Source organism: Gymnoscopelus braueri (genome assembly GCF_963280865.1).
Source record: "Gymnoscopelus braueri genome assembly, contig: SUPER_15_unloc_1, whole genome shotgun sequence".
Taxonomy (NCBI): Eukaryota; Metazoa; Chordata; class Actinopteri; order Myctophiformes; family Myctophidae; genus Gymnoscopelus; species Gymnoscopelus braueri.
In genome coordinates this window covers 103,627-127,632 of record NW_027660991.1, presented here as the reverse complement: position 1 = coordinate 127,632, position 24,006 = coordinate 103,627, and positions in this window count along the sequence as shown.

Below are 24,006 nucleotides of genomic sequence, written 5' to 3'. Positions count from 1 at the left end.
GCGGGGACACCTCCCCTACAACGCCAGACTCTCGGATAAGCCCGAGAGGTGTAAAGAAAAGTGTGGCGGACCGTCCAGTGAGGTCAGAGGTCAGAAAAGTGCAGTTTTCAGACAACGGTGGACACTGGACCGGCGCCGGCGGACACTGCCGACACTTCTGACATACGCACGCGTGCGGGGACACCTCCCCTACAACGCCAGACTCTCGGATAAGCCCGAGAGGTGTAAAGAAAAGTTTGGCGGACCGTCCAGTGAGGTCAGAGGTCAGAAAAGTGCAGTTTTCAGACAACGGTGGACACTGGACCGGCGCCGGCGGACACTGCCGACACTTCTGACATACGCACGCGTGCGGGGACACCTCCCCTACAACGCCACACTCTCGGATAAGCCCGAGAGGTGTAAAGAAAAGTGTGGCGGACCGTCCAGTGAGGTCAGAGGTCAGAAAAGTGCAGTTTTCAGACAACGGTGGACACTGGACCGGCGCCGGCGGACACTGCCGACACTTCTGACATACGCACGCGTGCGGGGACACCTCCCCTACAACGCCAGCCTCTCGGATAAGCCCGAGAGGTGTAAAGAAAAGTGTGGCGGACCGTCCAGTGAGGTCAGAGGTCAGAAAAGTGCAGTTTTCAGACAACGGTGGACACTGGACCGGCGCCGGCGGACACTGCCGACACTTCTGACATACGCACGCGTGCGGGGACACCTCCCCTACAACGCCACACTCTCGGATAAGCCCGAGAGATGTAAAAAAAAGTGTGGTGGACCGTCCAGTGAGGTCAGAGGTCAGAAAAGTGCAGTTTTCAGACAACGGTGGACACTGGACCGGCGCCGGCGGACACTGCCGACACTTCTGACATACGCACGCGTGCGGGGACACCTCCCCTACAACGCCACACTCTCGGATAAGCCCGAGAGGTGTAAAAAAAAGTGTGGCGGACCGTCCAGTGAGGTCAGAGGTCAGAAAAGTGCCGTTTTCAGACAACAGTGGACACTGGACAGGCACCGGTGGACACTGCCGACACTTCTGACATACGCACGCGTGCTGGGACACCTCCCCTACAACGCCACACTCTCGGATAAGCCCGAGAGGTGTAAAGAAAAGTGTGGCGGACCGTCCAGTGAGGTCAGAGGTCAGAAAAGTGTAGTTTTCAGACAACGGTGGACACTGGACCGGCGCCGGCGGACACTGCCGACACTTCTGACATACTCACGCGTGCGGGGACACCTCCCCTACAACGCCACACTCTCGGATAAGCCCGAGAGGTGTAAAGAAAAGTGTGGCGGACCGTCCAGTGAGGTCAGAGGTCAGAAAAGTGCAGTTTTCAGACAACGGTGGACACTGGACCGGCGCCGGCGGACACTGCCGACACTTCTGACATACGCACGCGTGCGGGGACACCTCCCCTACAACGCCACACTCTCGGATAAGCCCGAGAGATGTAAAAAAAAGTGTGGCGGACCGTCCAGTGAGGTCAGAGGTCAGAAAAGTGCAGTTTTCAGACAACGGTGGACACTGGACCGGCGCCGGCGGACACTGCCGACACTTCTGACATACGCACGCGTGCGGGGACACCTCCCCTACAACGCCACACTCTCGGATAAGCCCGAGAGGTGTAAAGAAAAGTGTGGCGGACCGTCCAGTGAGGTCAGAGGTCAGAAAAGTGCAGTTTTCAGACAACGGTGGACACTGGACCGGCGCCGGCGGACACTGCCGACACTTTTGACATACGCTAGCGTGCGGGGACACCTCCCCTACAACGCCACACTCTCGGATAAGCCCGAGAGATGTAAAGAAAAGTGTGGCGGACCGTCCAGTGAGGTCAGAGGTCAGAAAAGTGCAGTTTTCAGACAACGGTGGACACTGGACCGGCGCCGGCGGACACTGCCGACACTTCTGACATACGCACGCGTGCGGGGACACCTCCCCTACAACGCCACACTCTCGGATAAGCCCGAGAGGTGTAAAGAAAAGTGTGGCGGACCGTCCAGTGAGGTCAGAGGTCAGAAAAGTGCAGTTTTCAGACAACGGTGGACACTGGACCGGCGCCGGCGGACACTGCCGACACTTCTGACATACGCACGCGTGCGGGGACACCTCCCCTACAACGCCACACTCTCGGATAAGCCCGAGAGGTGTAAAGAAAAGTGTGGCGGACCGTCCAGTGAGGTCAGAGGTCAGAAAAGTGCAGTTTTCAGACAACGGTGGACACTGGACCGGCGCCGGCGGACACTGCCGACACTTCTGACATACGCACGCGTGCGGGGACACCTCCCCTACAACGCCAGCCTCTCGGATAAGCCCGAGAGGTGTAAAGAAAAGTGTGGCGGACCGTCCAGTGAGGTCAGAGGTCAGAAAAGTGCAGTTTTCAGACAACGGTGGACACTGGACCGGCGCCGGCGGACACTGCCGACACTTCTGACATACGCACGCGTGCGGGGACACCTCCCCTACAACGCCACACTCTCGGATAAGCCCGAGAGATGTAAAAAAAAGTGTGGTGGACCGTCCAGTGAGGTCAGAGGTCAGAAAAGTGCAGTTTTCAGACAACGGTGGACACTGGACCGGCGCCGGCGGACACTGCCGACACTTCTGACATACGCACGCGTGCGGGGACACCTCCCCTACAACGCCACACTCTCGGATAAGCCCGAGAGGTGTAAAAAAAAGTGTGGCGGACCGTCCAGTGAGGTCAGAGGTCAGAAAAGTGCCGTTTTCAGACAACAGTGGACACTGGACAGGCACCGGTGGACACTGCCGACACTTCTGACATACGCACGCGTGCTGGGACACCTCCCCTACAACGCCACACTCTCGGATAAGCCCGAGAGGTGTAAAGAAAAGTGTGGCGGACCGTCCAGTGAGGTCAGAGGTCAGAAAAGTGTAGTTTTCAGACAACGGTGGACACTGGACCGGCGCCGGCGGACACTGCCGACACTTCTGACATACTCACGCGTGCGGGGACACCTCCCCTACAACGCCACACTCTCGGATAAGCCCGAGAGGTGTAAAGAAAAGTGTGGCGGACCGTCCAGTGAGGTCAGAGGTCAGAAAAGTGCAGTTTTCAGACAACGGTGGACACTGGACCGGCGCCGGCGGACACTGCCGACACTTCTGACATACGCACGCGTGCGGGGACACCTCCCCTACAACGCCACACTCTCGGATAAGCCCGAGAGATGTAAAAAAAAGTGTGGCGGACCGTCCAGTGAGGTCAGAGGTCAGAAAAGTGCAGTTTTCAGACAACGGTGGACACTGGACCGGCGCCGGCGGACACTGCCGACACTTCTGACATACGCACGCGTGCGGGGACACCTCCCCTACAACGCCACACTCTCGGATAAGCCCGAGAGATGTAAAAAAAAGTGTGGCGGACCGTCCAGTGAGGTCAGAGGTCAGAAAAGTGCAGTTTTCAGACAACGGTGGACACTGGACCGGCGCCGGCGGACACTGCCGACACTTCTGACATACGCACGCGTGCGGGGACACCTCCCCTACAACGCCATACTCTCGGATAAACCCGAGAGGTGTAAAGAAAAGTGTGGCGGACCGTCCAGTGAGGTCAGAGGTCAGAAAAGTGCAGTTTTCAGACAACGGTGGACACTGGACCGGCGCCGGTGGACACTGCCGACACTTCTGACATACGCACGCGTGCGGGGACACCTCCCCTACAACGCCACACTCTCGGATAAGCCCGAGAGATGTAAAAAAAGTGTGGCGGACCGTCCAGTGAGGTCAGAGGTCAGAAAAGTGCAGTTTTCAGACAACGGTGGACACTGGACCGGCGCCGGCGGACACTGCCGACACTTCTGACATACGCACGCGTGCGGGGACACCTCCCCTACAACGCCACACTCTCGGATAAGCCCGAGAGATGTAAAGAAAAGTGTGGCGGACCGTCCAGTGAGGTCAGAGGTCAGAAAAGTGCAGTTTTCAGACAACGGTGGACACTGGACCGGCGCCGGCGGACACTGCCGACACTTCTGACATACGCACGCGTGCGGGGACACCTCCCCTACAACGCCAGACTCTCGGATAAGCCCGAGAGGTGTAAAGAAAAGTGTGGCGGACCGTCCAGTGAGGTCAGAGGTCAGAAAAGTGCAGTTTTCAGACAACGGTGGACACTGGACCGGCGCCGGCGGACACTGCCGACACTTCTGACATACGCACGCGTGCGGGGACACCTCCCCTACAACGCCAGACTCTCGGATAAGCCCGAGAGGTGTAAAGAAAAGTGTGGCGGACCGTCCAGTGAGGTCAGAGGTCAGAAAAGTGCAGTTTTCAGACAACGGTGGACACTGGACCGGCGCCGGCGGACACTGCCGACACTTCTGACATACGCACGCGTGCGGGGACACCTCCCCTACAACGCCAGACTCTCGGATAAGCCCGAGAGGTGTAAAGAAAAGTTTGGCGGACCGTCCAGTGAGGTCAGAGGTCAGAAAAGTGCAGTTTTCAGACAACGGTGGACACTGGACCGGCGCCGGCGGACACTGCCGACACTTCTGACATACGCACGCGTGCGGGGACACCTCCCCTACAACGCCAGACTCTCGGATAAGCCCGAGAGGTGTAAAGAAAAGTGTGGCGGACCGTCCAGTGAGGTCAGAGGTCAGAAAAGTGCAGTTTTCAGACAACGGTGGACACTGGACCGGCGCCGGCGGACACTGCCGACACTTCTGACATACGCACGCGTGCGGGGACACCTCCCCTACAACGCCACACTCTCGGATAAGCCCGAGAGATGTAAAAAAAAGTGTGGCGGACCGTCCAGTGAGGTCAGAGGTCAGAAAAGTGCAGTTTTCAGACAACGGTGGACACTGGACCGGCGCCGGCGGACACTGCCGACACTTTTGACATACGCTAGCGTGCGGGGACACCTCCCCTACAACGCCACACTCTCGGATAAGCCCGAGAGATGTAAAGAAAAGTGTGGCGGACCGTCCAGTGAGGTCAGAGGTCAGAAAAGTGCAGTTTTCAGACAACGGTGGACATTGGACCGGCGCCGGCGGACACTGCCGACACTTCTGACATACGCACGCGTGCGGGGACACCTCCCCTACAACGCCAGACTCTCGGATAAGCCCGAGAGGTGTAAAGAAAAGTGTGGCGGACCGTCCAGTGAGGTCAGAGGTCAGAAAAGTGCAGTTTTCAGACAACGGTGGACACTGGACCGGCGCCGGCGGACACTGCCGACACTTCTGACATACGCACGCGTGCGGGGACACCTCCCCTACAACGCCAGACTCTCGGATAAGCCCGAGAGGTGTAAAGAAAAGTGTGGCGGACCGTCCAGTGAGGTCAGAGGTCAGAAAAGTGCAGTTTTCAGACAACGGTGGACACTGGACCGGCGCCGGCGGACACTGCCGACACTTCTGACATACGCACGCGTGCGGGGACACCTCCCCTACAACGCCAGACTCTCGGATAAGCCCGAGAGGTGTAAAGAAAAGTTTGGCGGACCGTCCAGTGAGGTCAGAGGTCAGAAAAGTGCAGTTTTCAGACAACGGTGGACACTGGACCGGCGCCGGCGGACACTGCCGACACTTCTGACATACGCACGCGTGCGGGGACACCTCCCCTACAACGCCACACTCTCGGATAAGCCCGAGAGGTGTAAAGAAAAGTGTGGCGGACCGTCCAGTGAGGTCAGAGGTCAGAAAAGTGCAGTTTTCAGACAACGGTGGACACTGGACCGGCGCCGGCGGACACTGCCGACACTTCTGACATACGCACGCGTGCGGGGACACCTCCCCTACAACGCCAGCCTCTCGGATAAGCCCGAGAGGTGTAAAGAAAAGTGTGGCGGACCGTCCAGTGAGGTCAGAGGTCAGAAAAGTGCAGTTTTCAGACAACGGTGGACACTGGACCGGCGCCGGCGGACACTGCCGACACTTCTGACATACGCACGCGTGCGGGGACACCTCCCCTACAACGCCACACTCTCGGATAAGCCCGAGAGGTGTAAAAAAAAGTGTGGCGGACCGTCCAGTGAGGTCAGAGGTCAGAAAAGTGCCGTTTTCAGACAACAGTGGACACTGGACAGGCACCGGTGGACACTGCCGACACTTCTGACATACGCACGCGTGCTGGGACACCTCCCCTACAACGCCACACTCTCGGATAAGCCCGAGAGGTGTAAAGAAAAGTGTGGCGGACCGTCCAGTGAGGTCAGAGGTCAGAAAAGTGTAGTTTTCAGACAACGGTGGACACTGGACCGGCGCCGGCGGACACTGCCGACACTTCTGACATACTCACGCGTGCGGGGACACCTCCCCTACAACGCCACACTCTCGGATAAGCCCGAGAGGTGTAAAGAAAAGTGTGGCGGACCGTCCAGTGAGGTCAGAGGTCAGAAAAGTGCAGTTTTCAGACAACGGTGGACACTGGACCGGCGCCGGCGGACACTGCCGACACTTCTGACATACGCACGCGTGCGGGGACACCTCCCCTACAACGCCACACTCTCGGATAAGCCCGAGAGATGTAAAAAAAAGTGTGGCGGACCGTCCAGTGAGGTCAGAGGTCAGAAAAGTGCAGTTTTCAGACAACGGTGGACACTGGACCGGCGCCGGCGGACACTGCCGACACTTCTGACATACGCACGCGTGCGGGGACACCTCCCCTACAACGCCACACTCTCGGATAAGCCCGAGAGGTGTAAAGAAAAGTGTGGCGGACCGTCCAGTGAGGTCAGAGGTCAGAAAAGTGCAGTTTTCAGACAACGGTGGACACTGGACCGGCGCCGGCGGACACTGCCGACACTTTTGACATACGCTAGCGTGCGGGGACACCTCCCCTACAACGCCACACTCTCGGATAAGCCCGAGAGATGTAAAGAAAAGTGTGGCGGACCGTCCAGTGAGGTCAGAGGTCAGAAAAGTGCAGTTTTCAGACAACGGTGGACACTGGACCGGCGCCGGCGGACACTGCCGACACTTCTGACATACGCACGCGTGCGGGGACACCTCCCCTACAACGCCACACTCTCGGATAAGCCCGAGAGGTGTAAAGAAAAGTGTGGCGGACCGTCCAGTGAGGTCAGAGGTCAGAAAAGTGCAGTTTTCAGACAACGGTGGACACTGGACCGGCGCCGGCGGACACTGCCGACACTTCTGACATACGCACGCGTGCGGGGACACCTCCCCTACAACGCCACACTCTCGGATAAGCCCGAGAGGTGTAAAGAAAAGTGTGGCGGACCGTCCAGTGAGGTCAGAGGTCAGAAAAGTGCAGTTTTCAGACAACGGTGGACACTGGACCGGCGCCGGCGGACACTGCCGACACTTCTGACATACGCACGCGTGCGGGGACACCTCCCCTACAACGCCAGCCTCTCGGATAAGCCCGAGAGGTGTAAAGAAAAGTGTGGCGGACCGTCCAGTGAGGTCAGAGGTCAGAAAAGTGCAGTTTTCAGACAACGGTGGACACTGGACCGGCGCCGGCGGACACTGCCGACACTTCTGACATACACACGCGTGCGGGGACACCTCCCCTACAACGCCACACTCTCGGATAAGCCCGAGAGATGTAAAAAAAAGTGTGGTGGACCGTCCAGTGAGGTCAGAGGTCAGAAAAGTGCAGTTTTCAGACAATGGTGGACACTGGACCGGCGCCGGCGGACACTGCCGACACTTCTGACATACGCACGCGTGCGGGGACACCTCCCCTACAACGCCACACTCTCGGATAAGCCCGAGAGGTGTAAAAAAAAGTGTGGCGGACCGTCCAGTGAGGTCAGAGGTCAGAAAAGTGCCGTTTTCAGACAACAGTGGACACTGGACAGGCACCGGTGGACACTGCCGACACTTCTGACATACGCACGCGTGCTGGGACACCTCCCCTACAACGCCACACTCTCGGATAAGCCCGAGAGGTGTAAAGAAAAGTGTGGCGGACCGTCCAGTGAGGTCAGAGGTCAGAAAAGTGTAGTTTTCAGACAACGGTGGACACTGGACCGGCGCCGGCGGACACTGCCGACACTTCTGACATACTCACGCGTGCGGGGACACCTCCCCTACAACGCCACACTCTCGGATAAGCCCGAGAGGTGTAAAGAAAAGTGTGGCGGACCGTCCAGTGAGGTCAGAGGTCAGAAAAGTGCAGTTTTCAGACAACGGTGGACACTGGACCGGCGCCGGCGGACACTGCCGACACTTCTGACATACGCACGCGTGCGGGGACACCTCCCCTACAACGCCACACTCTCGGATAAGCCCGAGAGATGTAAAAAAAAGTGTGGCGGACCGTCCAGTGAGGTCAGAGGTCAGAAAAGTGCAGTTTTCAGACAACGGTGGACACTGGACCGGCGCCGGCGGACACTGCCGACACTTCTGACATACGCACGCGTGCGGGGACACCTCCCCTACAACGCCACACTCTCGGATAAGCCCGAGAGATGTAAAAAAAAGTGTGGCGGACCGTCCAGTGAGGTCAGAGGTCAGAAAAGTGCAGTTTTCAGACAACGGTGGACACTGGACCGGCGCCGGCGGACACTGCCGACACTTCTGACATACGCACGCGTGCGGGGACACCTCCCCTACAACGCCATACTCTCGGATAAACCCGAGAGGTGTAAAGAAAAGTGTGGCGGACCGTCCAGTGAGGTCAGAGGTCAGAAAAGTGCAGTTTTCAGACAACGGTGGACACTGGACCGGCGCCGGCGGACACTGCCGACACTTCTGACATACGCACGCGTGCGGGGACACCTCCCCTACAACGCCACACTCTCGGATAAGCCCGAGAGATGTAAAAAAAGTGTGGCGGACCGTCCAGTGAGGTCAGAGGTCAGAAAAGTGCAGTTTTCAGACAACGGTGGACACTGGACCGGCGCCGGCGGACACTGCCGACACTTCTGACATACGCACGCGTGCGGGGACACCTCCCCTACAACGCCACACTCTCGGATAAGCCCGAGAGATGTAAAAAAAAGTGTGGCGGACCGTCCAGTGAGGTCAGAGGTCAGAAAAGTGCAGTTTTCAGACAACGGTGGACACTGGACCGGCGCCGGCGGACACTGCCGACACTTCTGACATACGCACGCGTGCGGGGACACCTCCCCTACAACGCCAGACTCTCGGATAAGCCCGAGAGGTGTAAAGAAAAGTGTGGCGGACCGTCCAGTGAGGTCAGAGGTCAGAAAAGTGCAGTTTTCAGACAACGGTGGACACTGGACCGGCGCCGGCGGACACTGCCGACACTTCTGACATACGCACGCGTGCGGGGACACCTCCCCTACAACGCCAAACTCTCGGATAAGCCCGAGAGGTGTAAAAAAAAGTGTGGCGGACCGTCCAGTGAGGTCAGAGGTCAGAAAAGTGCCGTTTTCAGACAACAGTGGACACTGGACAGGCACCGGTGGACACTGCCGACACTTCTGACATACGCACGCGTGCGGGGACACCTCCCCTACAACGCCACACTCTCGGATAAGCCCGAGAGGTGTAAAGAAAAGTGTGGCGGACCGTCCAGTGAGGTCAGAGGTCAGAAAAGTGCAGTTTTCAGACAACGGTGGACACTGGACCGGCGCCGGCGGACACTGCCGACGACTTCTGACATACGTACGCGTGCGGGGACACCTCCCCTACAACGCCAGACTCTCGGATAAGCCCGAGAGGTGTAAAGAAAAGTGTGGCGTACCGTCCAGTGAGGTCAGATGTCAGAAAAGTGCAGTTTTCAGACAACGGTGGACACTGGACAGGCACCGGTGGACACTGCCGACACTTCTGACATACGCACGCGTGCGGGGACACCTCCCCTACAACGCCACACTCTCGGATAAGCCCGAGAGGTGTAAAAACAAGTGTGGCGGACCGTCCAGTGAGGTCAGAGGTCAGAAAAGTGCCGTTTTCAGACAACAGTGGACACTGGACAGGCACCGGTGGACACTGCCGACACTTCTGACATACGCACGCGTGCGGGGACACCTCCCCTACAACGCCACACTCTCGGATAAGCCCGAGAGGTGTAAAGAAAAGCGTGGCGGACAGTCCAGTGAGGTCAGAGGTCAGAAAAGTGCAGTTTTCAGACAACGGTGGACACTGGACCGGCGCCGGCGGACACTGCCGACACTTCTGACATACGCACGCGTGCGGGGACACCTCCCCTACAACGCCACACTCTCGGATAAGCCCGAGAGATGTAAAAAAAAGTGTGGCGGACCGTCCAGTGAGGTCAGAGGTCAGAAAAGTGCAGTTTTCATACAACGGTGGACACTGGACCGGCGCCGGCGGACACTGCCGACACTTCTGACATACGCACGCGTGCGGGGACACCTCCCCTACAACGCCACACTCTCGGAAAAGCCCGAGAGATGTAAAAAAAAGTGTGGCGGACCGTCCAGTGAGGTCAGAGGTCAGAAAAGTGCAGTTTTCAGACAACAGTGGACACTGGACCGGCGCCGGCGGACACTGCCGACACTTCTCACATACGCACGCGTGCGGGGACACCTCCCCTACAACGCCACACTCTCGGATAAGCCCGAGAGATGTAAAAAAAAGTGTGGCGGACCGTCCAGTGAGGTCAGAGGTCAGAAAAGTGCAGTTTTCAGACAACGGTGGACACTGGACCGGCGCCGGCGGACACTGCCGACACTTCTGACATACGCACGCGTGCGGGGACACCTCCCCTACAACGCCAAACTCTCGGATAAGCCCGAGAGGTGTAAAAAAAAGTGTGGCGGACCGTCCAGTGAGGTCAGAGGTCAGAAAAGTGCCGTTTTCAGACAACAGTGGACAATGGACAGGCACCGGTGGACACTGCCGACACTTCTGACATACGCACGCGTGCGGGGACACCTCCCCTACAACGCCACACTCTCGGATAAGCCCGAGAGGTGTAAAGAAAAGTGTGGCGGACCGTCCAGTGAGGTCAGAGGTCAGAAAAGTGCAGTTTTCAGACAACGGTGGACACTGGACCGGCGCCGGCGGACACTGCCGACGACTTCTGACATACGTACGCGTGCGGGGACACCTCCCCTACAACGCCACACTCTCGGATAAGCCCGAGAGGTGTAAAGAAAAGTGTGGCGGACCGTCCAGTGAGGTCAGAGGTCAGAAAAGTGCAGTTTTCAGACAACGGTGGACACTGGACAGGCACCGGTGGACACTGCCGACACTTCTGACATACGCACGCGTGCGGGGACACCTCCCCTACAACGCCACACTCTCGGATAAGCCCGAGAGGTGTAAAAAAAAGTGTGGCGGACCGTCCAGTGAGGTCAGAGGTCAGAAAAGTGCCGTTTTCAGACAACAGTGGACACTGGACAGGCACCGGTGGACACTGCCGACACTTCTGACATACGCACGCGTGCGGGGACACCTCCCCTACAACGCCACACTCTCGGATAAGCCCGAGAGGTGTAAAGAAAAGCGTGGCGGACAGTCCAGTGAGGTCAGAGGTCAGAAAAGTGCAGTTTTCAGACAACGGTGGACACTGGACCGGCGCCGGCGGACACTGCCGACACTTCTGACATACGCACGCGTGCGGGGACACCTCCCCTACAACGCCACACTCTCGGATAAGCCCGAGAGATGTAAAAAAAAGTGTGGCGGACCGTCCAGTGAGGTCAGAGGTCAGAAAAGTGCAGTTTTCAGACAACGGTGGACACTGGACCGGCGCCGGCGGACACTGCCGACACTTCTGACATACGCACGCGTGCGGGGACACCTCCCCTACAACGCCACACTCTCGGAAAAGCCCGAGAGATGTAAAAAAAAGTGTGGCGGACCGTCCAGTGAGGTCAGAGGTCAGAAAAGTGCAGTTTTCAGACAACAGTGGACACTGGACCGGCGCCGGCGGACACTGCCGACACTTCTCACATACGCACGCGTGCGGGGACACCTCCCCTACAACGCCACACTCTCGGATAAGCCCGAGAGATGTAAAAAAAAGTGTGGCGGACCGTCCAGTGAGGTCAGAGGTCAGAAAAGTGCAGTTTTCAGACAACGGTGGACACTGGACCGGCGCCGGCGGACACTGCCGACACTTCTGACATACGCACGCGTGCGGGGACACCTCCCCTACAACGCCAAACTCTCGGATAAGCCCGAGAGGTGTAAAAAAAAGTGTGGCGGACCGTCCAGTGAGGTCAGAGGTCAGAAAAGTGCCGTTTTCAGACAACAGTGGACAATGGACAGGCACCGGTGGACACTGCCGACACTTCTGACATACGCACGCGTGCGGGGACACCTCCCCTACAACGCCACACTCTCGGATAAGCCCGAGAGGTGTAAAGAAAAGTGTGGCGGACCGTCCAGTGAGGTCAGAGGTCAGAAAAGTGCAGTTTTCAGACAACGGTGGACACTGGACCGGCGCCGGCGGACACTGCCGACGACTTCTGACATACGTACGCGTGCGGGGACACCTCCCCTACAACGCCAGACTCTCGGATAAGCCCGAGAGGTGTAAAGAAAAGTGTGGCGTACCGTCCAGTGAGGTCAGATGTCAGAAAAGTGCAGTTTTCAGACAACGGTGGACACTGGACAGGCACCGGTGGACACTGCCGACACTTCTGACATACGCACGCGTGCGGGGACACCTCCCCTACAACGCCACACTCTCGGATAAGCCCGAGAGGTGTAAAAAAAAGTGTGGCGGACCGTCCAGTGAGGTCAGAGGTCAGAAAAGTGCCGTTTTCAGACAACAGTGGACACTGGACAGGCACCGGTGGACACTGCCGACACTTCTGACATACGCACGCGTGCGGGGACACCTCCCCTACAACGCCACACTCTCGGATAAGCCCGAGAGGTGTAAAGAAAAGTGTGGCGGACAGTCCAGTGAGGTCAGAGGTCAGAAAAGTGCAGTTTTCAGACAACGGTGGACACTGGACCGGCGCCGGCGGACACTGCCGACACTTCTGACATACGCACGCGTGCGGGGACACCTCCCCTACAACGCCACACTCTCGGATAAGCCCGAGAGATGTAAAAAAAAGTGTGGCGGACCGTCCAGTGAGGTCAGAGGTCCGAAAAGTGCAGTTTTCAGACAACGGTGGACACTGGACCGGCGCCGGCGGACACTGCCGACACTTCTGACATACGCACGCGTGCGGGGACACCTCCCCTACAACGCCAAACTCTCGGATAAGCCCGAGAGGTGTAAAAAAAAGTGTGGCGGACCGTCCAGTGAGGTCAGAGGTCAGAAAAGTGCCGTTTTCAGACAACAGTGGACACTGGACAGGCACCGGTGGACACTGCCGACACTTCTGACATACGCACGCGTGCGGGGACACCTCCCCTACAACGCCACACTCTCGGATAAGCCCGAGAGGTGTAAAGAAAAGTGTGGCGGACCGTCCAGTGAGGTCAGAGGTCAGAAAAGTGCAGTTTTCAGACAACGGTGGACACTGGACCGGCGCCGGCGGACACTGCCGACGACTTCTGACATACGTACGCGTGCGGGGACACCTCCCCTACAACGCCAGACTCTCGGATAAGCCCGAGAGGTGTAAAGAAAAGTGTGGCGTACCGTCCAGTGAGGTCAGATGTCAGAAAAGTGCAGTTTTCAGACAACGGTGGACACTGGACAGGCACCGGTGGACACTGCCGACACTTCTGACATACGCACGCGTGCGGGGACACCTCCCCTACAACGCCACACTCTCGGATAAGCCCGAGAGGTGTAAAGAAAAGTGTGGCGGACCGTCCAGTGAGGTCAGAGGTCAGAAAAGTGCAGTTTTCAGACAACGGTGGACACTGGACCGGCGCCGGCGGACACTGCCGACACTTCTGACATACTCACGCGTGCGGGGACACCTCCCCTACAACGCCACACTCTCGGATAAGCCCGAGAGATGTAAAAAAAAGTGTGGCGGACCGTCCAGTGAGGTCAGAGGTCAGAAAAGTGCAGTTTTCAGACAACGGTGGACACTGGACCGGCGCCGGCGGACACTGCCGACACTTCTGACATACGCACGCGTGTGGGGACACCTCCCCTACAACGCCACACTCTCGGATAAGCCCGAGAGGTGTAAAAAAAAGTGTGGCGGACCGTCCAGTGAGGTCAGAGGTCAGAAAAGTGCAGTTTTCAGACAACAGTGGACACTGGACAGGCACCGGTGGACACTGCCGACACTTCTGACATACGCACGCGTGCGGGGACACCTCCCCTACAACGCCACACTCTCGGATAAGCCCGAGAGGTGTAAAAAAAAGTGTGGCGGACCGTCCAGTGAGGTCAGAGGTCAGAAAAGTGCCGTTTTCAGACAACAGTGGACACTGGACAGGCACCGGTGGACACTGCCGACACTTCTGACATACGCACGCGTGCGGGGACACCTCCCCTACAACGCCACACTCTCGGATAAGCCCGAGAGGTGTAAAGAAAAGTGTGGCGGACAGTCCAGTGAGGTCAGAGGTCAGAAAAGTGCAGTTTTCAGACAACGGTGGACACTGGACCGGCGCCGGCGGACACTGCCGACACTTCTGACATACGCACGCGTGCGGGGACACCTCCCCTACAACGCCACACTCTCGGATAAGCCCGAGAGATGTAAAAAAAAGTGTGGCGGACCGTCCAGTGAGGTCAGAGGTCAGAAAAGTGCAGTTTTCAGACAACGGTGGACACTGGACCGGCGCCGGCGGACACTGCCGACACTTCTGACATACGCACGCGTGCGGGGACACCTCCCCTACAACGCCACACTCTCGGATAAGCCCGAGAGATGTAAAAAAAAGTGTGGCGGACCGTCCAGTGAGGTCAGAGGTCAGAAAAGTGCAGTTTTCAGACAACAGTGGACACTGGACCGGCGCCGGCGGACACTGCCGACACTTCTGACATACGCACGCGTGCGGGGACACCTCCCCTACAACGCCACACTCTCGGAAAAGCCCGAGAGATGTAAAAAAAAGTGTGGCGGACCGTCCAGTGAGGTCAGAGGTCAGAAAAGTGCAGTTTTCAGACAACAGTGGACACTGGACCGGCGCCGGCGGACACTGCCGACACTTCTCACATACGCACGCGTGCGGGGACACCTCCCCTACAACGCCACACTCTCGGATAAGCCCGAGAGATGTAAAAAAAAGTGTGGCGGACCGTCCAGTGAGGTCAGAGGTCAGAAAAGTGCAGTTTTCAGACAACGGTGGACACTGGACCGGCGCCGGCGGACACTGCCGACACTTCTGACATACGCACGCGTGCGGGGACACCTCCCCTACAACGCCAAACTCTCGGATAAGCCCGAGAGGTGTAAAAAAAAGTGTGGCGGACCGTCCAGTGAGGTCAGAGGTCAGAAAAGTGCCGTTTTCAGACAACAGTGGACAATGGACAGGCACCGGTGGACACTGCCGACACTTCTGACATACGCACGCGTGCGGGGACACCTCCCCTACAACGCCACACTCTCGGATAAGCCCGAGAGGTGTAAAGAAAAGTGTGGCGGACCGTCCAGTGAGGTCAGAGGTCAGAAAAGTGCAGTTTTCAGACAACGGTGGACACTGGACCGGCGCCGGCGGACACTGCCGACGACTTCTGACATACGTACGCGTGCGGGGACACCTCCCCTACAACGCCAGACTCTCGGATAAGCCCGAGAGGTGTAAAGAAAAGTGTGGCGTACCGTCCAGTGAGGTCAGATGTCAGAAAAGTGCAGTTTTCAGACAACGGTGGACACTGGACAGGCACCGGTGGACACTGCCGACACTTCTGACATACGCACGCGTGCGGGGACACCTCCCCTACAACGCCACACTCTCGGATAAGCCCGAGAGGTGTAAAAAAAAGTGTGGCGGACCGTCCAGTGAGGTCAGAGGTCAGAAAAGTGCCGTTTTCAGACAACAGTGGACACTGGACAGGCACCGGTGGACACTGCCGACACTTCTGACATACGCACGCGTGCGGGGACACCTCCCCTACAACGCCAGACTCTCGGATAAGCCCGAGAGGTGTAAAGAAAAGTGTGGCGGACAGTCCAGTGAGGTCAGAGGTCAGAAAAGTGCAGTTTTCAGACAACGGTGGACACTGGACCGGCGCCGGCGGACACTGCCGACACTTCTGACATACGCACGCGTGCGGGGACACCTCCCCTACAACGCCACACTCTCGGATAAGCCCGAGAGATGTAAAAAAAAGTGTGGCGGACCGTCCAGTGAGGTCAGAGGTCCGAAAAGTGCAGTTTTCAGACAACGGTGGACACTGGACCGGCACCGGCGGACACTGCCGACACTTCTGACATACGCACGCGTGCGGGGACACCTCCCCTACAACGCCAAACTCTCGGATAAGCCCGAGAGGTGTAAAAAAAAGTGTGGCGGACCGTCCAGTGAGGTCAGAGGTCAGAAAAGTGCCGTTTTCAGACAACAGTGGACACTGGACAGGCACCGGTGGACACTGCCGACACTTCTGACATACGCACGCGTGCGGGGACACCTCCCCTACAACGCCACACTCTCGGATAAGCCCGAGAGGTGTAAAGAAAAGTGTGGCGGACCGTCCAGTGAGGTCAGAGGTCAGAAAAGTGCAGTTTTCAGACAACGGTGGACACTGGACCGGCGCCGGCGGACACTGCCGACGACTTCTGACATACGTACGCGTGCGGGGACACCTCCCCTACAACGCCAGACTCTCGGATAAGCCCGAGAGGTGTAAAGAAAAGTGTGGCGTACCGTCCAGTGAGGTCAGATGTCAGAAAAGTGCAGTTTTCAGACAACGGTGGACACTGGACAGGCACCGGTGGACACTGCCGACACTTCTGACATACGCACGCGTGCGGGGACACCTCCCCTACAACGCCACACTCTCGGATAAGCCCGAGAGGTGTAAAGAAAAGTGTGGCGGACCGTCCAGTGAGGTCAGAGGTCAGAAAAGTGCAGTTTTCAGACAACGGTGGACACTGGACCGGCGCCGGCGGACACTGCCGACACTTCTGACATACTCACGCGTGCGGGGACACCTCCCCTACAACGCCACACTCTCGGATAAGCCCGAGAGATGTAAAAAAAAGTGTGGCGGACCGTCCAGTGAGGTCAGAGGTCAGAAAAGTGCAGTTTTCAGACAACGGTGGACACTGGACCGGCGCCGGCGGACACTGCCGACACTTCTGACATACGCACGCGTGTGGGGACACCTCCCCTACAACGCCACACTCTCGGATAAGCCCGAGAGGTGTAAAAAAAAGTGTGGCGGACCGTCCAGTGAGGTCAGAGGTCAGAAAAGTGCAGTTTTCAGACAACGGTGGACACTGGACCGGCGCCGGCGGACACTGCCGACACTTCTGACATACGCACGCGTGCGGGGACACCTCCCCTACAACGCCAGACTCTCGGATAAGCCCGAGAGGTGTAAAGAAAAGTGTGGCGGACCGTCCAGTGAGGTCAGAGGTCAGAAAAGTGCAGTTTTCAGACAACGGTGGACACTGGACCGGCGCCGGCGGACACTGCCGACACTTCTGACATACGCACGCGTGCGGGGACACCTCCCCTACAACGCCACACTCTCGGATAAGCCCGAGAGATGTAAAAAAAAGTGTGGCGGACCGTCCAGTGAGGTCAGAGGTCAGAAAAGTGCAGTTTTCAGACAACGGTGGACACTGGACCGGCGCCGGCGGACACTGCCGACACTTCTGACATACGCACGCGTGCGGGGACACCTCCCCTACAACGCCACACTCTCGGATAAGCCCGAGAGATGTAAAAAAAAGTGTGGCGGACCGTCCAGTGAGGTCAGAGGTCAGAAAAGTGCAGTTTTCAGACAACGGTGGACACTGGACCGGCTCCGGCGGACACTGCCGACACTTCTGACATACGCACGCGTGCGGGGACACCTCCCCTACAACGCCACACTCTCGGATAAGCCCGAGAGGTGTAAAAAACAGTGTGGCGGACCGTCCAGTGGTCAGAGGTCAGAAAAGTGCCGTTTTCAGACAACAGTGGACACTGGACAGGCACCGGTGGACACTGCCGACACTTCTGACATACGCACGCGTGCGGGGACACCTCCCCTACAACGCCACACTCTCGGATAAGCCCGAGAGGTGTAAAGAAAAGTGTGGCGGACAGTCCAGTGAGGTCAGAGGTCAGAAAAGTGCAGTTTTCAGACAACGGTGGACACTGGACCGGCGCCGGCGGACACTGCCGACACTTCTGACATACGCACGCGTGCGGGGACACCTCCCCTACAACGCCACACTCTCGGATAAGCCCGAGAGGTGTAAAGAAAAGTGTGGCGGACCGTCCAGTGAGGTCAGAGGTCAGAAAAGTGCAGTTTTCAGACAACGGTGGACACTGGACCGGCGCCGGTGGACACTGCCGACACTTCTGACATACGCACGCGTGCGGGGACACCTCCCCTACAACGCCAGACTCTCGGATAAGCCCGAGAGGTGTAAAGAAAAGTGTGACGGACCGTCCATTGAGGTCAGAGGTCAGAAAAGTGCAGTTTTCAGACAACGGTGGACACTGGACCGGCGCCGGCGGACACTGCCGACACTTCTGACATACGCACGCGTGCGGGGACACCTCCCCTACAACGCCACACTCTCGGATAAGCCCGAGAGGTGTAAAAAAAAGTGTGGCGGACCGTCCAGTGAGGTCAGAGGTCAGAAAAGTGCAGTTTTCAGACAACAGTGGACACTGGACCGGCGCCGGCGGACACTGCCGACACTTCTGACATACGCTAGCGTGCGGGGACACGTCCCCTACAACGCCACACTCTCGGATAAGCCCGAGAGATGTAAAAAAAAGTGTGGCGGACCGTCCAGTGAGGTCAGAGGTCCGAAAAGTGCAGTTTTCAGACAACGGTGGACACTGGACCGGCGCCGGCGGACACTGCCGACACTTCTGACATACGCACGCGTGCGGGGACACCTCCCCTACAACGCCACACTCTCGGATAAGCCCGAGAGGTGTAAAGAAAAGTGTGGCGGACCGTCCAGTGAGGTCAGAGGTCAGAAAAGTGCAGTTTTCAGACAACGGTGGACACTGGACCGGCGCCGGCGGACACTGCCGACACTTCTGACATACACACGCGTGCTGGGACACCTCCCCTACAACGCCACACTCTCGGATAAGCCCGAGAGGTGTAAAAAAAAGTGTGGCGGACCGTCCAGTGAGGTCAGAGGTCAGAAAAGTGCCGTTTTCAGACAACAGTGGACACTGGACCGGCGCCGGCGGACACTGCCGACACTTCTGACATACGCACGCGTGCGGGGACACCTCCCCTACAACGCCACACTCTCGGATAAGCCCGAGAGGTGTAAAAAAAAGTGTGGCGGACCGTCCAGTGAGGTCAGAGGTCAGAAAAGTGCAGTTTTCAGACAACAGTGGACACTGGACCGGCGCCGGCGGACACTGCCGACACTTCTGACATACGCTAGCGTGCGGGGACACGTCCCCTACAACGCCACACTCTCGGATAAGCCCGAGAGATGTAAAAAAAAGTGTGGCGGACCGTCCAGTGAGGTCAGAGGTCCGAAAAGTGCAGTTTTCAGACAACGGTGGACACTGGACCGGCGCCGGCGGACACTGCCGACACTTCTGACATACGCACGCGTGCGGGGACACCTCCCCTACAACGCCACACTCTCGGATAAGCCCGAGAGGTGTAAAGAAAAGTGTGGCGGACCGTCCAGTGAGGTCAGAGGTCAGAAAAGTGCAGTTTTCAGACAACGGTGGACACTGGACCGGCGCCGGCGGACACTGCCGACACTTCTGACATACACACGCGTGCTGGGACACCTCCCCTACAACGCCACACTCTCGGATAAGCCCGAGAGGTGTAAAAAAAAGTGTGGCGGACCGTCCAGTGAGGTCAGAGGTCAGAAAAGTGCCGTTTTCAGACAACAGTGGACACTGGACAGGCACCGGTGGACACTGCCGACACTTCTGACATACGCACGCGTGCGGGGACACCTCCCCTACAACGCCACACTCTCGGATAAGCCTGAGAGGTGTAAAGAAAAGTGTGGCGGACCGTCCAGTGAGGTCAGAGGTCAGAAAAGTGCAGTTTTCAGACAACGGTGGACACTGGACCGGCGCCGGCGGACACTGCCGACACTTCTGACATACGCACGCGTGCAGGGACACCTCCCCTACAACGCCACACTCTCGGATAAGCCCGAGAGATGTAAAAAAAGTGTGGCGGACCGTCCAGTGAGGTCAGAGGTCAGAAAAGTGCAGTTTTCAGACAACGGTGGACACTGGACCGGCGCCGGCGGACACTGCCGACACTTCTGACATACGCACGCGTGCTGGGACACCTCCCCTACAACGCCACACTCTCGGATAAGCCCGAGAGGTGTAAAAGAAAGTGTGGCGGACCGTCCAGTGAGGTCAGAGGTCAGAAAAGTGCCGTTTTCAGACAACAGTGGACACTGGACAGGCACCGGTGGACACTGCCGACACTTCTGACATACGCACGCGTGCGGGGACACCTCCCCTACAACGCCACACTCTCGGATAAGCCTGAGAGGTGTAAAGAAAAGTGTGGCGGACCGTCCAGTGAGGTCAGAGGTCAGAAAAGTGCAGTTTTCAGACAACGGTGGACACTGGACCGGCGCCGGCGGACACTGCCGACACTTCTGACATACGCACGCGTGCGGGGACACCTCCCCTACAACGCCAGACTCTCGGATAAGCCCGAGAGGTGTAAAGAAAAGTGTGGCGGACCGTCCAGTGAGGTCAGAGGTCAGAAAAGTGCAGTTTTCAGACAACGGTGGACACTGGACCGGCGCCGGCGGACACTGCCGACACTTCTGACATACGCACGCGTGCGGGGACACCTCCCCTACAACGCCACACTCTCGGATAAGCCCGAGAGATGTAAAAAAAAGTGTGGCGGACCGTCCAGTGAGGTCAGAGGTCAGAAAAGTGCAGTTTTCAGACAACGGTGGACACTGGACCGGCGCCGGCGGACACTGCCGACACTTCTGACATACGCACGCGTGCGGGGACACCTCCCCTACAACGCCACACTCTCGGATAAGCCCGAGAGATGTAAAAAAAAGTGTGGCGGACCGTCCAGTGAGGTCAGAGGTCAGAAAAGTGCAGTTTTCAGACAACGGTGGACACTGGACCGGCTCCGGCGGACACTGCCGACACTTCTGACATACGCACGCGTGCGGGGACACCTCCCCTACAACGCCACACTCTCGGATAAGCCCGAGAGGTGTAAAAAACAGTGTGGCGGACCGTCCAGTCGTCAGAGGTCAGAAAAGTGCCGTTTTCAGACAACAGTGGACACTGGACAGGCACCGGTGGACACTGCCGACACTTCTGACATACGCACGCGTGCGGGGACACCTCCCCTACAACGCCACACTCTCGGATAAGCCCGAGAGGTGTAAAGAAAAGTGTGGCGGACAGTCCAGTGAGGTCAGAGGTCAGAAAAGTGCAGTTTTCAGACAACGGTGGACACTGGACCGGCGCCGGCGGACACTGCCGACACTTCTGACATACGCACGCGTGCGGGGACACCTCCCCTACAACGCCACACTCTCGGATAAGCCCGAGAGGTGTAAAGAAAAGTGTGGCGGACCGTCCAGTGAGGTCAGAGGTCAGAAAAGTGCAGTTTTCAGACAACGGTGGACACTGGACCGGCGCCGGTGGACACTGCCGACACTTCTGACATACGCACGCGTGCGGGGACACCTCCCCTACAACGCCAGACTTTCGGATAAGCCCGAGAGGTGTAAAGAAAAGTGTGACGGACCGTCCATTGAGGTCAGAGGTCAGAAAAGTGCAGTTTTCAGACAACGGTGGACACTGGACCGGCGCCGGCGGACACTGCCGACACTTCTGACATACGCACGCGTGCGGGGACACCTCCCCTACAACGCCACACTCTCGGATAAGCCCGAGAGGTGTAAAAAAAAGTGTGGCGGACCGTCCAGTGAGGTCAGAGGTCAGAAAAGTGCAGTTTTCAGACAACAGTGGACACTGGACAGGCACCGGTGGACATTGCCGACACTTCTGACATACGCACGCGTGCGGGGACACCTCCCCTACAACGCCACACTCTCGGATAAGCCCGAGAGGTGTAAAGAAAAGTGTGGCGGACCGTCCAGTGAGGTCAGAGGTCAGAAAAGTGCAGTTTTCAGACAACGGTGGACACTGGACCGGCGCCGGCGGACACTGCCGACACTTCTGACATACGCACGCGTGCGGGGACACCTCCCCTACAACGCCACACTCTCGGATAAGCCCGAGAGATGTAAAAAAAAGTGTGGCGGACCGTCCAGTGAGGTCAGAGGTCAGAAAAGTGCAGTTTTCAGACAACGGTGGACACTGGACCGGCGCCGGCGGACACTGCCGACACTTCTGACATACGCTAGCGTGCGGGGACACGTCCCCTACAACGCCACACTCTCGGATAAGCCCGAGAGATGTAAAAAAAAGTGTGGCGGACCGTCCAGTGAGGTCAGAGGTCCGAAAAGTGCAGTTTTCAGACAACGGTGGACACTGGACCGGCGCCGGCGGACACTGCCGACACTTCTGACATACGCACGCGTGCGGGGACACCTCCCCTACAACGCCACACTCTCGGATAAGCCCGAGAGGTGTAAAGAAAAGTGTGGCGGACCGTCCAGTGAGGTCAGAGGTCAGAAAAGTGCAGTTTTCAGACAACGGTGGACACTGGACCGGCGCCGGCGGACACTGCCGACACTTCTGACATACACACGCGTGCTGGGACACCTCCCCTACAACGCCACACTCTCGGATAAGCCCGAGAGGTGTAAAAAAAAGTGTGGCGGACCGTCCAGTGAGGTCAGAGGTCAGAAAAGTGCCGTTTTCAGACAACAGTGGACACTGGACAGGCACCGGTGGACACTGCCGACACTTCTGACATACGCACGCGTGCGGGGACACCTCCCCTACAACGCCACACTCTCGGATAAGCCTGAGAGGTGTAAAGAAAAGTGTGGCGGACCGTCCAGTGAGGTCAGAGGTCAGAAAAGTGCAGTTTTCAGACAACGGTGGACACTGGACCGGCGCCGGCGGACACTGCCGACACTTCTGACATACGCACGCGTGCAGGGACACCTCCCCTACAACGCCACACTCTCGGATAAGCCCGAGAGATGTAAAAAAAGTGTGGCGGACCGTCCAGTGAGGTCAGAGGTCAGAAAAGTGCAGTTTTCAGACAACGGTGGACACTGGACCGGCGCCGGCGGACACTGCCGACACTTCTGACATACGCACGCGTGCTGGGACACCTCCCCTACAACGCCACACTCTCGGATAAGCCCGAGAGGTGTAAAAGAAAGTGTGGCGGACCGTCCAGTGAGGTCAGAGGTCAGAAAAGTGCCGTTTTCAGACAACAGTGGACACTGGACAGGCACCGGTGGACACTGCCGACACTTCTGACATACGCACGTGTGCGGGGACACCTCCCCTACAACGCCACACTCTCGGATAAGCCCGAGAGGTGCAAAGAAAAGTGTGGTGGACCGTCCAGTGAGGTCAGAGGTCAGCAAAGTGCAGTTTTCAGACAACGGTGGACACTGGACCGGCGCCGGCGGACACTGCCGACACTTCTGACATACGCACGCGTGCGGGGACACCTCCCCTACAACGCCAGACTCTCGGATAAGCCCGAGAGGTGTAAAGAAAAGTGTGGCGGACCGTCCAGTGAGGTCAGAGGTCAGAAAAGTGCAGTTTTCAGACAACGGTGGACACTGGACCGGCGCCGGCGGACACTGCCGACACTTCTGACATACGCACGCGTGCGGGGACACCTCCCCTACAACGCCACACTCTCGGATAAGCCCGAGAGATGTAAAAAAAAGTGTGGCGGACCGTCCAGTGAGGTCAGAGGTCAGAAAAGTGCAGTTTTCAGACAACGGTGGACACTGGACCGGCGCCTGCGGACACTGCCGACACTTCTGACATACGCACGCGTGCGGGGACACCTCCCCTACAACGCCACACTCTCGGATAAGCCCGAGAGGTGTAAAGAAAAGTGTGGCGGACCGTCCAGTGAGGTCAGAGGTCAGAAAAGTGCAGTTTTCAGACAACGGTGGACACTGGACCGGCGCCGGCGGACACTGCCGACACTTCTGACATACGCAC